The following is a 13,125-nucleotide window of genomic DNA, read 5'->3' on the forward strand; positions in this document are numbered from 1 at the left end:
TAATTGGGTGAGCCGAAGCACTGCAATCAGTTCCTGGGTGGAAATTACATACACATCTAGAAACTCAAAGAACATTTCCAGTATTTGAACTCTTCCAAGTGCACGCCTGATCACTAAGAAGCTAAACTTTTTTTTAAATTTAATTTTATTGATTAATTAAGAACATTTTTTCCATGGTTACAGGATTCATGTTCTTTCCCTTCTCTCCTACCACCACCCCTCCGATAGCCAACGCACAATTCCACTGGGTTTTCATGTGCCATTCATCAAGAGCTATTTCCATATTATTGATATTTGCACTGGGGTGATCATTTAGAATTTACAAATGGTTAAACTTCTGCAAAAAAAAAATCATATTTTCCTGTTATTGCTCTGTTGTTGCCTTCGTTGTTTTAAGCTGTTCAGAGGTTGAAAGTGAAATGAACAGTAAGAATACTCAATCCTTCCATCAACAATTTGAGCTTCTGAGCTTGATCAACAAACAGTGTTTATGATCTTTAATTTAGCTGTCAGGAATGGTGGGATGTGAAAATATTAGGGTGCAAAGATCTCCAGTCCACGGAGAGCTTCAGCGGAACATTATATAGAATTGTAATTTCGTGTACAATCTTCTATCTATTGTTCTACTATGCATATGATAAATGCCCGGTTCACTTGATGCTTGTTAAATCGGAATAAGAATTCAACTGAAAAATATTTTTTTTCAAAACCTCAATGCGTATTTCGATTTTGGAGAACGCGAGAATTTCTTCCCCAATTCAAGACTTGACACCTTTGGTTAGTCCGTATTTTACCTAACTAGGAGCGGAGTTCATAGCTAGAGTTGGCGTTGGTAACTCTGAGAAACATTTTTAGGAAAAGGGTAACCGAGCCAGCCAGGATTCGAACCTAGAATCTTCTGATCCGTAGTCAGACGCGTTATCCGTTGCGCCACTGGCCCTTGGTTGAAGGTTAAGTCCTCTCGCAAACTTAATGTAGTTAAGCCGAGTTCCTTTGAAAGTAATTTTCACTGTGCTCTCGAGCCTCCTCTTCCCGACTCGGAGTTTCTGGAAGGAGCGAAAGTCCACGCGGAGCCTGTGCCGCCTCAGCATTCAATTTCGTCGATCCAGGAACGTCCAGGGAACCTGCTTTGGCCTCCTGTGTGTGTCCAGGCCATTTCTCTTCTTGGGATCCCGTCTGGACTCTTTGTGACAGCGTCTCCTTTCTTCCCTCCTCCTCCACTTTGTACGTGCCGTAAGTTCCAACGAGCAAAATGCAACCCTGTGTTCTGAGACCGAGAGCGGCCGGTTGGACAGTCAGTGGAAGGGTGGGTGCAGTGCGTGTCTTTTCGGTTTGAGGAAAAAAAAAAAAAAGCACGTCCGCCCGAACAGGGACTTGAACCCTGGACCCTCAGATTAAAAGTCTGATGCTCTACCGACTGAGCTATCCGGGCTCATGAAGAGTGATTCTTCCGAGCATTTCACAAGGAAATGGTCAAGGTGGATTTCTCTTTGTGTTTCTTTCTCTTTAGAGGTGGAGGACCAGTTTCGAGAAGCTTGCTCAGGGGTGACTATTTCCCAGCCCGGGACTTGTTCCAAGTCACTGTCAAACAAACACCTTTCCACTGCTTAGGGATAAGAGGCCGCCCCTCCCCCTTAAAAGTCTTCCTCCCTCCCTCCCTCCTTCCCTTCCTTCCTTCCTTCCTTCCTTCCTTCCTTCCTTCCTTCCTTCCTTCCTTCCTTCCTTCCTTCCTTCCTTCCTTCCTTCCTTCCTTCCTTCCTTCCTTCCTTCCTTCCTTCCTTCCTTCCTTTTTTCCATTTAGTTATTTTTCGAGACTGCTCTTTGAACACAAACCCCTAAAGGGGCCCATGGAGAGCCAGGTGCTCTCAGAGACTCCGGGGAGCGCTAGCTAGGCTGCCCGCGCCTCGCTTTCTCCTTTGCGCGCCGACATCGACGGAGATTTCCCGGAGTTCCAGACTTAGTTTAATGGATGTCTTGCTTCGGAAATTGGAAAATTCTAAAGTTCGCTCTTTTCCGGTCGCAGTTCAGCCTTCCCCAGCAGCCCTTCCTCAAAGGGGTCTATAAGAAGAAAAAAGTTTAAGAATGCCAGGCTTGGAAAAAGTCTTGATTGGTTGATGAATTGCCCTCCCAACTCCCAAGCAACCGAGTTCTCTATCACATAAAGTAAGCCAGGAGATATTCAGAAACGGTAACAAGAACAGTGTAGGATTATAACCCGGAACTTCCAGTGGAAGGATAGCGTTTGGGATGTCTGATCACCGAGGCATCCTTTTTTTCTGTGACGTTATTCTCTGCCCTAAAGGTTGATCTACTACTACTTCAATACTTGAGATTTGGCCTCCTAGCCTTGTCAGGTTTCTTGGCTTTTTGCTTTTGCTTGGTGCCTGAGCCACCACGTGCTCCTGATGTAGACTCCGAATTCTTGGACGTGTCAGTGTGGGAAACCGTTTACTGAACTAACCATCCTTGCTTGCAGTGTTTTCGGTTTGAGAAAAAAGGCTGAATACGCCCGAACAGGGACTTGAACCCTGGACCCTCAGATTAAAAGTCTGATGCTCTACCGACTGAGCTATCCGGGCTCACAAGGAGACTCTTCTCCCGAGTACCTGTGGGTTGAAATGTGGGTACTCAACTCCCCGAAAAAGTTTTTTCTTGAATGGAGATCAATCTGTTTTATGTTTCTTCATCTCTTAAAGAAACTTCCCTTCGCTAAAAGACTGCCTACTTTTCATCCAGCCATAGCACTGCTGGGTTTGAACCCCAAAGAGATCATAAGGAAAAAGACTTGTATCAAATGCTCATAGCTGCGCTCTTTGTGGTGGCAAAAAATTGGAAAATGAGGGGATGCCCTTCAATTGGGGAATGACCGAACAAATGGTGGTGTCTGTTGGTGATGGAATACTATTGTGCTCAAAGGAATAATGAACTGGAGGAATTCCATGTGAACTGGAATGATCTCCAGGAATTGATGTAGAGTGAAAGAAGCAGAACCAGGAGAACATTGTACACAGAGACTGATACACTGTGGCACAATAGAATGTAATGAATGGACTTCTCTACTAACAGCAATCCAATGATCCAGGACAGTTCTGAGGGACTTATGAGAAAGAACACTATCCACATCCAGAGGAAGAACTGTGGGAAGAGAAACACAGAAGAAAAACAACTGCTTGATCACATGGGTCGATGGGGATATGATCGGGGATGTAGACTCTAAATGATCATCACCCTGGTGCAAACATCAATAGTATGGAAATAGGTCTTGATCAATGACACATGTAAAACCCAGTGGAATTAATTGCTCATTGGCTACGGGAGGGGGTTGGGGAGGGGGGAGGGAAAGAACATGATTTTTGCAATCCTGGGAAAATGCTCTAAATTAATCAATTAAATTAAAGAATGAAAGAAAGATACTTTCCTTGTAAATGTCATCCCTGGGTTTTTTTCGTATTTGGGGTTCGCTGTTGTTATGGCAAAGAGCTGTTTTGTGGAGGAGCTCCTTGGTCTTTTTTTTTTTTTATGAGAGGGACGATGAAGTTACCATGTCTTCCTTACTCATTATCCACGGCATCTAGGTTCTTCGCCCTGGTAACTTCTCACGTCTCCGTCGAAGTTTCCTCACTTCCATTGTGTGAGCAGAAGACACACAGCAGAAGCGAATAGAAATGAAGAATGTACAAAGGAGGAGAGAATCCCTTCACCTTTCGAAGAAGGAGGAAGAGGAAAAGAAAAGAAAAAAAAATGCCTTGTTGTTACTTCCCCATCCCCCCATTTGGCTAAGCTACATTCATTTCCCGATGTATCGTCACTCCCCTACCTAGGGAATTATCTGTTAGGAGAAATTAGTCATTTTATAAAAGCAGGGGCAGAGGGGGGATGGGAAGTAGTGGAGCAAAATTAGCACAGCAAGCATATCTCAAGATATGGGCAATATTCGAAGTCCGTAATTGGGGTGAGGGGGCAAATTTTTTCTTAGATGGGCTCGCGGTTACATCTAGTGTGGTTCTCAAATGAAGTCAGGTTCAGAGTGAAAGAGCTGGGGGTGGAGAAGAGAAAGAAAAGCCAAGTTTCCCTGACCGGGAATCGAACCCGGGCCGCGGCGGTGAAAGCGCCGAATCCTAGCCACTAGACCACCAGGGAAGGCTGTCGGAAAGCTTTCCACGCTTTCAATTATAGGTATCTTTTTGAGTCTTCCTTTCTTTTGGCCTGCTTAATGGCGAGAACTAAGCTGTTTCTCTTCTTTTGAGTCACAATACTTTCTTCCATCCTTTCAGCTATCTAATTGATACACACCCATTCATTAGTGTCTATCTTACAGGTTAGACACTTCAATCACAAAATTGGACAGTCCTTGCCCTCAAGGAATTTTCATTTTATTTATTTTTTATGCTTGTTTTCTTTATTGTAAAATATTTTCCCATGCTTACATGATTAAGTTTTTCTCCTTCCCCTCTTCCCTCCCGGAGCTGACAAGCACATTTCACAGGCTTATACATATATTATCACTCAAAACCTATTTCCATACTATTCATTTTTGTAACGGAGTAAAAAAAAAAATTTCGTTTTTAAAAAACCAAAACCCCCAAGTATATGCCCCTATAAACAAGTAAGCAAGCAGTTGTTTTTCTTCTGAGTTTCTACTCCCACGGTTCTTTCTCTCGGTGTGGAGAGCATAAATCCTTTAAATTCCATCAGGTGCAGCTTTAAGTATGAAAGGAAGCGTATGGACTAAATGATCCCTTACAGTTCTAACTACCACGGTCTATTTCAAGATAAGGTGAGAAGTATTTCAGCGTGAGATGCGGCTATGTTTGTCAATTTATTGCATTTGTAAAAACGGTCTCTAGATCCTTTCATTCTTTGTAGCTATCACTCTCTATTGCTCCTTCTCCTTTTAGCAAAAGCTACACAAACAAAACAAGAAGAAACACGATCACCTTTCATTTTTCCTCTCACTCCTTTCTAAATTGTAATCTAGTTTTTGATTTAAAAGCTTCTCGGATGACGGCTAAACTGCACTCCCACGCTAATCGAGTTCTCTATTCCATAAACGAATCCTGAAAACATTCAGGAGCCCTAAAGCATTAAAGGATGGGAACCAGGAACTTCGCATTTGGCATTTCTAGTCAGAGGTGTCTTTTTTTTAATTTGTTATCGTCCTCTAAAGCTAATCTACTTGACGACGGGAGATTTAGCCTCCCAGCCTATTCCGGTTTCACTGGATACTTACCTAGTTTTGTGTCGGAGGCGACATCCTCAGATAAGGTAGACCTCGAACTCCCTAAAGTCTCCGTGTCAGAAACGAGTAGTACATTTATCTGTTTGAAATGTGTGAGCCATTTCTGAAATGCTTTTTTCCGATGGAGACTCCAGTCTGTTCTATTTTCCTTTACTTCTTAAAGAAACTTCTTCCCTTGTATGACAGTAAATGTTATCGCTGATTTTTTGCCATGAACTTATTTGTGGAGGCAGGAGGGGGGTGGGGGTGGGTGATGGGAGGAATGGAGGAAGAGAGAAAGGGAGGAAGGGAGGGAGAGAGGAAAGAAAAACTTTTTTTTTACCCTTGTTACATCACATTCATTTTTCTTTTTCTTTCTTTCTTTTTTTTTTACTATATCCTTCTTCATGCCTTTCCTAGGGAGTTTATTATTGTGAGAAATGCTATTTTTTTTTTAAAAAGCAAGGATGGAAAGCAGTTGAGCAAGACAACCATCATGCCATGCGTACTTGACCATATTGTGCTACATTCTAAAATGACAACTGGGGTGAGGTAGTAAATTCTGCATTCCCTGGCAGGGAATCGAACTGGGGTCGAATCCTAACCACTAGACAACCAGGGACAGATAATTAACTATATATGTGTGCGTTCCAGGCTTCTTATTGTAGGAACAATAAAACTTTCTTTTCATTTCTCTTGGGGAAATGTTATTTCTTTTTATTTTGTTTCCCCATGTACCCAATCATCATGCATTCATTCAGTGTCTACTATATAGGCTAGAAATTCCGATTTTAAACTAGAAAATCAAACAATGCCTGCCCTCAAGGAATTGAATTTCAGGTGGGAAACAACAGGTGCAGAAAACCAGAGGCACATTAAAGGCAACACAATTCTCACTGGGTGGAGGTGCAGGCACTGGCAGCCCTCCCCACCCCAAATAGCACCTGGTGCTTCATCGGTTGGTGGAAGGGACGTGTGTTCTAATACCCCACTTCGGGATGCCTGCAGATTGACAGAAAGCAATGGATAGTCTGGAATCTGAGTATACAGGCAGATTGGGAGAGGCTTCTGGCCCGTTATACACACGATTTACTGTAGATCTCCAGGAGCAGAATATATGCATACTCACTGGGCCCTGATATCTTGCTAGGACGTCCTTGGACAATTTGGGATGTGGAATATTCAGAAGAACTTGGAGATGAGCGCTGGACAAAATTAGCCTAGCCCAGCAGAAATCTCAGGGAGCAACATGGCACAGTCCCCTCCCCTCCTGTTTGTATGATAGGACCCATTAAAACGGGAACAGGCTTTGGAGAAGAGTAGGGAAAGCGTCCAAGGTGGCTTATTAGAGTTTAGGGAGTCTTCATCAACCCCAACACCTTGTAAGTTGCACTGAGGTAGGTGAACCAGATAGGATTCAAGAGAATGTTTAAAGGTCAAAATGAACTGGTGTCAGGTTGAGATGAGGAGAATTAGACAAAAATGCTGAAAAGCTGATCAGGAGAGGCGCATGATTTTCTTGGTGGGTAAAAGCTCTTTATAAAGGAATTGGGGAAGGAATGACCGTTTGGTGGCAGGTCCTCAGTCTTTGGAGAATATTCACAAAATCATTACCAGATGGGGCATCCATGGATATCCTCTCCTCACCTCATGTGGGTAGTTTTGAGATTCACTCTGTGATTAACTCTATGTGTAGCTGAGGTGCAGTGAATAAGAGCATATCATTAAAGGATTTAAATTGAATATAAGAGCAATCATGTCTCTTCCTGCCTCTAAGTATTGAAATCTACTTTCATAAATCATTTTTATACCTCCAGCCCTTTGTTGTGAAGAGTCATAAACCAGTAACATTGTAAAAAAAAAAACATTGTAAAAAAAAAGTTCAGAATGTGCTATAAACATCTCAAACTCAACATGTCTTAAATGACTCATTATCTTCTCTATGGCTCCCCCTCCTCCCACTTCTGATTTTCCTTATATAATGGACAACATCAACATTCTCCCAGTCACCTAGGCTTGAAACTGGGAGTCACCTTGGATTTTTCACTATCACACTATCACTCAACCCACCCACCTATTTAATCTGTCCAGCTTGTCTGTCATGACATCTCTCCTGTAGTCACCTCTTCATTCACACTATTACCACCATGAAGAAGAGTTTCATCACTCCATACCTGGTGAAAGAAATAAAGAGAACTTGGCCAAATCCTGGAGATAAAAATCTGACTTTTATTTTGCACATGCAAAACACACAAACCAGAGGTCTGCAGACTCACTTAGTTTGTTCGAGAATAAGATTTCCAGGTTACATAAATTTTATAAGCATGAGCAATGAAACTACAAGGCTAAGGGTCTGGTTTCCTCATGTCACAACTTCCAGAGACTGCAATGAGGTAAGGGAAATGGTATAGGCATTTTCTGCATTGCAGAAGCTCTTAATTTTATTTCTTAATATTACATTTTATTTCTAACACATCATACGATATTTACTTCTAGCTACTATTTTGATGAATATATTCTATACAGTTATTTAGATAACTGGGTCTGTTTCTATAAATCACAGTTTGTAGCTTGCAAACTAAAAATAACATGATCATTTAGCTTAGATTGTTGATATTAAAGGCAATAAATTATAATTTCTTTTTTCACTGGACAATTTCAATAACCTTATGATGAGTTTCTCTGCCTCCTTTCTCTCCTCTTTGGCCCATCCTGCACTCAGCTGCCAAATTAATCTTTCTACAGCACAGGTCTGACCATATCACCCTTTCCTCTCTCATCCATCCCCACTCCTCTCTCCACCCCTACATCCAAAAAAACTACAGTTACCCCCCATATAACTCCATATTGCTTCCAGAATCAAATATAAAATCCTCTGTTTGGCATTTATTGTACTTCATGTTTCTTCCCTTCTGATTTTCTTACACTTTGCTCCCTTTTACTTACACTGCAATGTAACTACACTGGACTTTTTGATTTGCTTCCTATTCCATCTTCCTTCTGTCCCTTGCCATGATTTTTATCTAATGCCGCAAGTGCTTAGAACACTCTCCCTTCTCACTTTAGCTTCTTGGCTTCTCTGGCCTTCTTCAAACCTCAACCTGTAATTACCTGTAAAAGTCCTTTCCTGACTCCTCCTCCTGTACAGTGCCTCACTTTAAGATTGCCTTTTATTTACATGATATAAATCTTGTATACTATAGTCATTTGCATATTGATTAATTCATCAGTTTCTGCTCTTGTCTTTTAACAATAATTCCTTTGATGAATTTATCCTATCCCCTATTTACACAGAATAATCCCAGATTTATGTTCCCAAACCTAACTTCTCTCTTAAATTCCAGTTCTGTTTTACCATCTATTGAAGATACCAATTAGGACATTGTATCATTACCTCAAATTTAGCTCACTTATGTAGCCTGGAATAAAAAAAAAATAATATTATTTACTTGACTAATTAATTGTTCCCAAAAAATTCTTTTTCATAGCCTGGGTAGCTCAGTCGGTAGAGCATCAGACTTTTAATCTGAGGGTCCAGGGTTCAAGTCCCTGTCTAGGCGCTGTGTTTTTTTTTTTTTTTGCCAGAAAATCTTTCTTTCCTATGATTACATACTCTTCTTACCCCTTTCCTTCCTTCCTCCCTCCCTCCCACCTTCCTTCCTTCCTTCCTTCCTTCCTTCCTTCCTTCCTTCCTTCCTTCCTTCCTTCCTTCCTTCCTTCCTTCCTTCCTTCCTTCCTTCCTTCCTTCCTTCCTTCCTTTCTTCCTCGAATTCTTTCTCACTTTCTTTCGTACTTATTAAGCACTTACTCCATGCAAAGTGGGACAGTCATATGGTACAATGGATAGATCACAATGCCTGGATTCAGGAAATCTTGTTTTCCTGAATTAAAATCTTCTCTTGGACATTTATTAGTTGTGTGACCCTAGGCAATTAAAAAAAAATTCAACTAAATGAGTCGGAAAAGGAAATGGCAAACTACTTCAGTATCTTTGGAGAAAACCTCAAATTGGGTCACAAAGAATCAAACAGAACTGAAAACAACTGAACCACAAAACAACGGGATACAAAAGCATTGGGCTAAATTCTGAGAATTAGGAATAGAGAAATAGGAGAATCTCTTTTTCTTAAAGCAGAGGGGATACGAAGGTGGCCTTCACCAGTGTAGAGACTTTTCTTCTCTGAGCAGATTGTGAAGAAATCTCTTCTGAGTTGGGTATGAGAAATTTAACTATATTAACCAAAGAAGTATCAGCAGTAAAATTACATCTTTCTTTCTCTAGAAATAAACTGTTTAGGGGTGGGAGTCCTTTTTCCTCAGTCCTGTATTTACATAAACCCTGGCTGGTGCTTTTCATTCTTTAGGTAGTGACATTCCCCTCTACATCTCCCTCAAACATCCTATAATTTTTGAGAAACGATCTTTGCAAATAATTCTTATTATTTCGATCAAATACTTATTCTTTGGCTGTAACACATCCTTGAGTAATCTTTTTGTGAGTGAATGCTTTGTAGCAACCACTTTAAATGTTAATCTCAACTCTTCCGTCTGCCCAAGAAGGTAGAAGGGAATGTGTGCCTCTAGAATGGGGAGGAAGTGTGTGTACTTCTGTTCTTTCTTATCAAATATTTCTCTTGTAAAACTGAATTAATGAGATTAATTGGTTAAATTATATTGAGGCACTAATCAGTGATGTCACTATTTGAGGAGGTAGTATCTTGTAGAAGTTGTAACCTATTGAAAAGATAACTGGTAATTGCTTTTGGGAGGAACACACAAATTCAATCTTGAAGCAATAGAGGTAAAAGACCCCAGTGCAGCTGCTCAGGGGTATCACAGAGCTCTGATGGCAGAAAGGTAGGCAGCACTCTGAACACCCTTTATGTTAGTCTCCTCAGTGGGAATGGGAGTTGGGATCAGAATCCTCAGAGTTTATATGGATTATACAAGCTAACATTTTTGAAGTTACAGTCTTGCTTTTTGACAAAATGTTATTAAAGGGATCTAATTTGCCCCACAAATATTCCCTTGCTAATGCATTCTTCATGTATATTTTTAAGATATTTTACATACAAATTTTGGGTAGAGCTTAGATAAATGGCATACAGCGAAAGTAGTATAAATTTGAATTGTTTGTTGCCAAGAATTGGTTTCTGGCAAATGTACAATTGAAGGATAAGGTTAGAGTAATTCAGTCATTGATAGAGCTGCATGTGACTCTTTTGCCCCATAAAACAGCATGCAGTGTGGTGACCCAAATGAGCAGGAGAGTATATGACCTTGTTGTAGCTACAAAAACAATCAAGGCCCTGATTTACATAACGTTTTCAGACAAAATTGCTGCTGTGGTAGATGTTAGGAGGAAGGTGGGGGTGATGAAGTCACAGACCATGGACTAGTAGCCAAAGTCGAGTATCTGAAAATGAACCAGGCAGGATGAGGTCAGAGAAATTATAACTGTCCTACATCAATAAGTTTATTGGAGAGTTTCAGCAGCTGGTTCTAACTGGAAATGGGTGAGGTTAAACTTTAAGCATACCAGGGTTGTGTAACAGGAGCTAGTTTTATTCAATGAGATTCCTTGTTTTCAGCAGCTAAAGCATTTATGCAAAGCAAATACACTGGTCTTTTCTCTGCATCAACCACACTTCTGAGACCTAATGATAAATATGGTAGAATACACATCTATACACATATATATATATATATAAGTTTGGGCTTTTTACTTTGTGTTTCTATTCTTGTTCTTAAACTTTATTATATTTGTACTAATTTCAGCTGCTCCATTGTATTTTCTATAGAAAAGGTTGTGTTTCTCCATAATGAATGGAAATTATCTTACTTGAACAGAGACAATAAAACATTTAAAATAATACTCTCCAAAGCACAGTCAAAGCATAGTTATGAGTATTTCCAGTAAGGTGGAAGAATTCAGGAAGTTCAAAGAGAAGCAAGTTCCTTACATATGTCTCATAGAACAACTTCAAGAAACAAACTTCAAGAATAGAAAAATGGCTTAAAATCACACACAAAAATCAAAGTATACAAAGAACAAGGTAAAGTGATAACATCATTAATATCTTTTTAAATGAATGATTAATGCATTTTGTTTTTAACTGGTTGCTACTTCCCAATAATTCTTTTAGAGTACCCTCCCCTATAGTAACACAAATTAAATTAAATCATTCCTATAGCAGTTATGGATGTGTGGATGATATAGTATGTAATATTTCTTAATTCTAGATGAAAGAGATGTCATTTCCACTGATAAAACCATCTGTTTCTGATGTTGAAATATTTGATAATGTCAAGGACATTGGTGGAAAGAATTTAATTTTCTGGGTCTTCAATCACTGCAGCTATATCTCCTGCAGGAGCAGCTCCCAGTCTGCATCTCCATCTTCCCAGCATAAAGGGTGAGGTCATAGCACTGGAAGCACTGCTATTTTCAAGCCTCTTGAGTTCAGCATCATAGTGGTCTGGGGAAATGGTGGTGCCTGCCGCATACCGCTGCAGTCTCTTACTTCTGGTACCTTGCTTTTTCAACTAGTGGTCAGGAAATATACTAATCACTCAAAAAATGGCTAAGTTCTATCTCATTTTTAAATTTTTAGTTAAGTTTAATTGTAAATGTAAAAGAAAATCAATGTCAATTATGTTTTAGTTTTGTTTGATGAAAAAATCCTTTAATTTAATTAGGTTTCAACAAACATTCCCCCAAACAAACAGAAAATAGCATTTATTGAAAACATACCTTAACGAAACAATGCTTTCCATGAACATATAACTTATGTAAAATTGTTTTAAAAATACTAATAGTGTTTTAATATATTCTCTAGTTGCAGGAAAGTCCTGCACAGGGTTGCCTTCTTAGCGCAGTAGGCAGCGCGTCAGTCTCATAATCTGAAGGTCCTGAGTTCGATCCTCAGAGAAGGCACGATGCTTTTACCTTAACCATGTCAGGACCGGCAAAATGCGGAGTTTCCTGTCCTCTGGAATTAAATGCTCTCAGATATGAAAAAAGGATCTAATTAACAATATCAATAACAACTGAGTTCCTCGACCTTAAGATAACGTCTTAGAAGCTGACTTTTAGTGTTTCGGACCTTGACTGAGTCATAGAGAGATTTGCTGTAGGAAGAGAAGTAGAATTTCCATCTTGAAAAAAATAAAAATAAAGGGAGGAATATAGTCGACTTTTTACAAGCTAATACAGCGCTGTTGCCAGCTCTTGACACATTTCCAAGCACATAATAGACGGTTCATAACTAATTATTGACTTAACTTGACTGATTTAATTTTTCAAAAAAGAATAGTTCTCTTTCTTTTTTGCTTTTCTGATATTTGAGACCCTCGTCTCAGTCAAGGGCAGCAACTGATACCAGAATTTGTTTTATTGGGGGTGTATTTAAATTGTCTTTGGGATGTTGGGCAAGACACCTAACTTCTTAATGCCTTAGAAAACTCTGTAATAGTTTAATTTTAGTCTTCTGAGAGTTTTATCAATGAAATCACAAGTCCTGTCTCTCTTCTGAGACGCTACCCATTCGGGACAAAACTTCATTGATTCTTTCCTCAATTTAACCAAGTAAAGTATACATTTCTTATGTAGGGGGAAGGGAAGGAGAGAGGAAGCTGGAGAGGGAGAGATTTATTTTCCTCGAGAGTTGTATCGCAAGGTTAACTTCCCACCTCCTCTACTCCCATCTTGTCAGGTGTAAAAATGGCAAATTATGGTTCTGATTACTCACAGTAAGGACAAAATAAATGTTATTGAAGTAAATTAGCAAGCCCTTTCTTTCAAGGCTCCTATACCTTACCAGATAAGATGTCATTAGATGAAATGTGATGGTCATTAATATCTCTTCTAGTACTGATATTCCCTTTCTGTCTTCTTTTGGGGTAGG

At 39.9% G+C, this 13,125-nt stretch overlaps 6 non-coding genes across 6 annotated transcripts; 2 read left to right on the top strand and 4 right to left on the bottom strand.

The window, feature by feature from the left end:
* Window positions 1-867: 867 nt before the first annotated feature.
* On the bottom strand, window positions 868-940 carry TRNAR-ACG (transfer RNA arginine (anticodon ACG)). Its single transcript has one exon. It is a non-coding gene; the product is annotated as a tRNA-Arg (tRNA).
* A 419-nt stretch (window positions 941-1,359) lies between these two features.
* TRNAK-UUU (transfer RNA lysine (anticodon UUU)) lies at window positions 1,360-1,432 on the bottom strand. The gene has a single exon. It is a non-coding gene; the product is annotated as a tRNA-Lys (tRNA).
* Window positions 1,433-2,506: 1,074 nt separating this feature from the next.
* Window positions 2,507-2,579, bottom strand: TRNAK-UUU (transfer RNA lysine (anticodon UUU)). The gene has a single exon. It is a non-coding gene; the product is annotated as a tRNA-Lys (tRNA).
* A 1,489-nt stretch (window positions 2,580-4,068) lies between these two features.
* TRNAE-UUC (transfer RNA glutamic acid (anticodon UUC)) lies at window positions 4,069-4,140 on the bottom strand. Its single transcript has one exon. It is a non-coding gene; the product is annotated as a tRNA-Glu (tRNA).
* Window positions 4,141-8,705: 4,565 nt separating this feature from the next.
* Window positions 8,706-8,778, top strand: TRNAK-UUU (transfer RNA lysine (anticodon UUU)). Its single transcript has one exon. It is a non-coding gene; the product is annotated as a tRNA-Lys (tRNA).
* Window positions 8,779-12,082: 3,304 nt separating this feature from the next.
* On the top strand, window positions 12,083-12,155 carry TRNAM-CAU (transfer RNA methionine (anticodon CAU)). The gene has a single exon. It is a non-coding gene; the product is annotated as a tRNA-Met (tRNA).
* Window positions 12,156-13,125: the final 970 nt, after the last annotated feature.

This window comes from Monodelphis domestica, chromosome 3 (assembly GCF_027887165.1).
Source record: "Monodelphis domestica isolate mMonDom1 chromosome 3, mMonDom1.pri, whole genome shotgun sequence".
Classification (NCBI taxonomy): Eukaryota; Metazoa; Chordata; class Mammalia; order Didelphimorphia; family Didelphidae; genus Monodelphis; species Monodelphis domestica.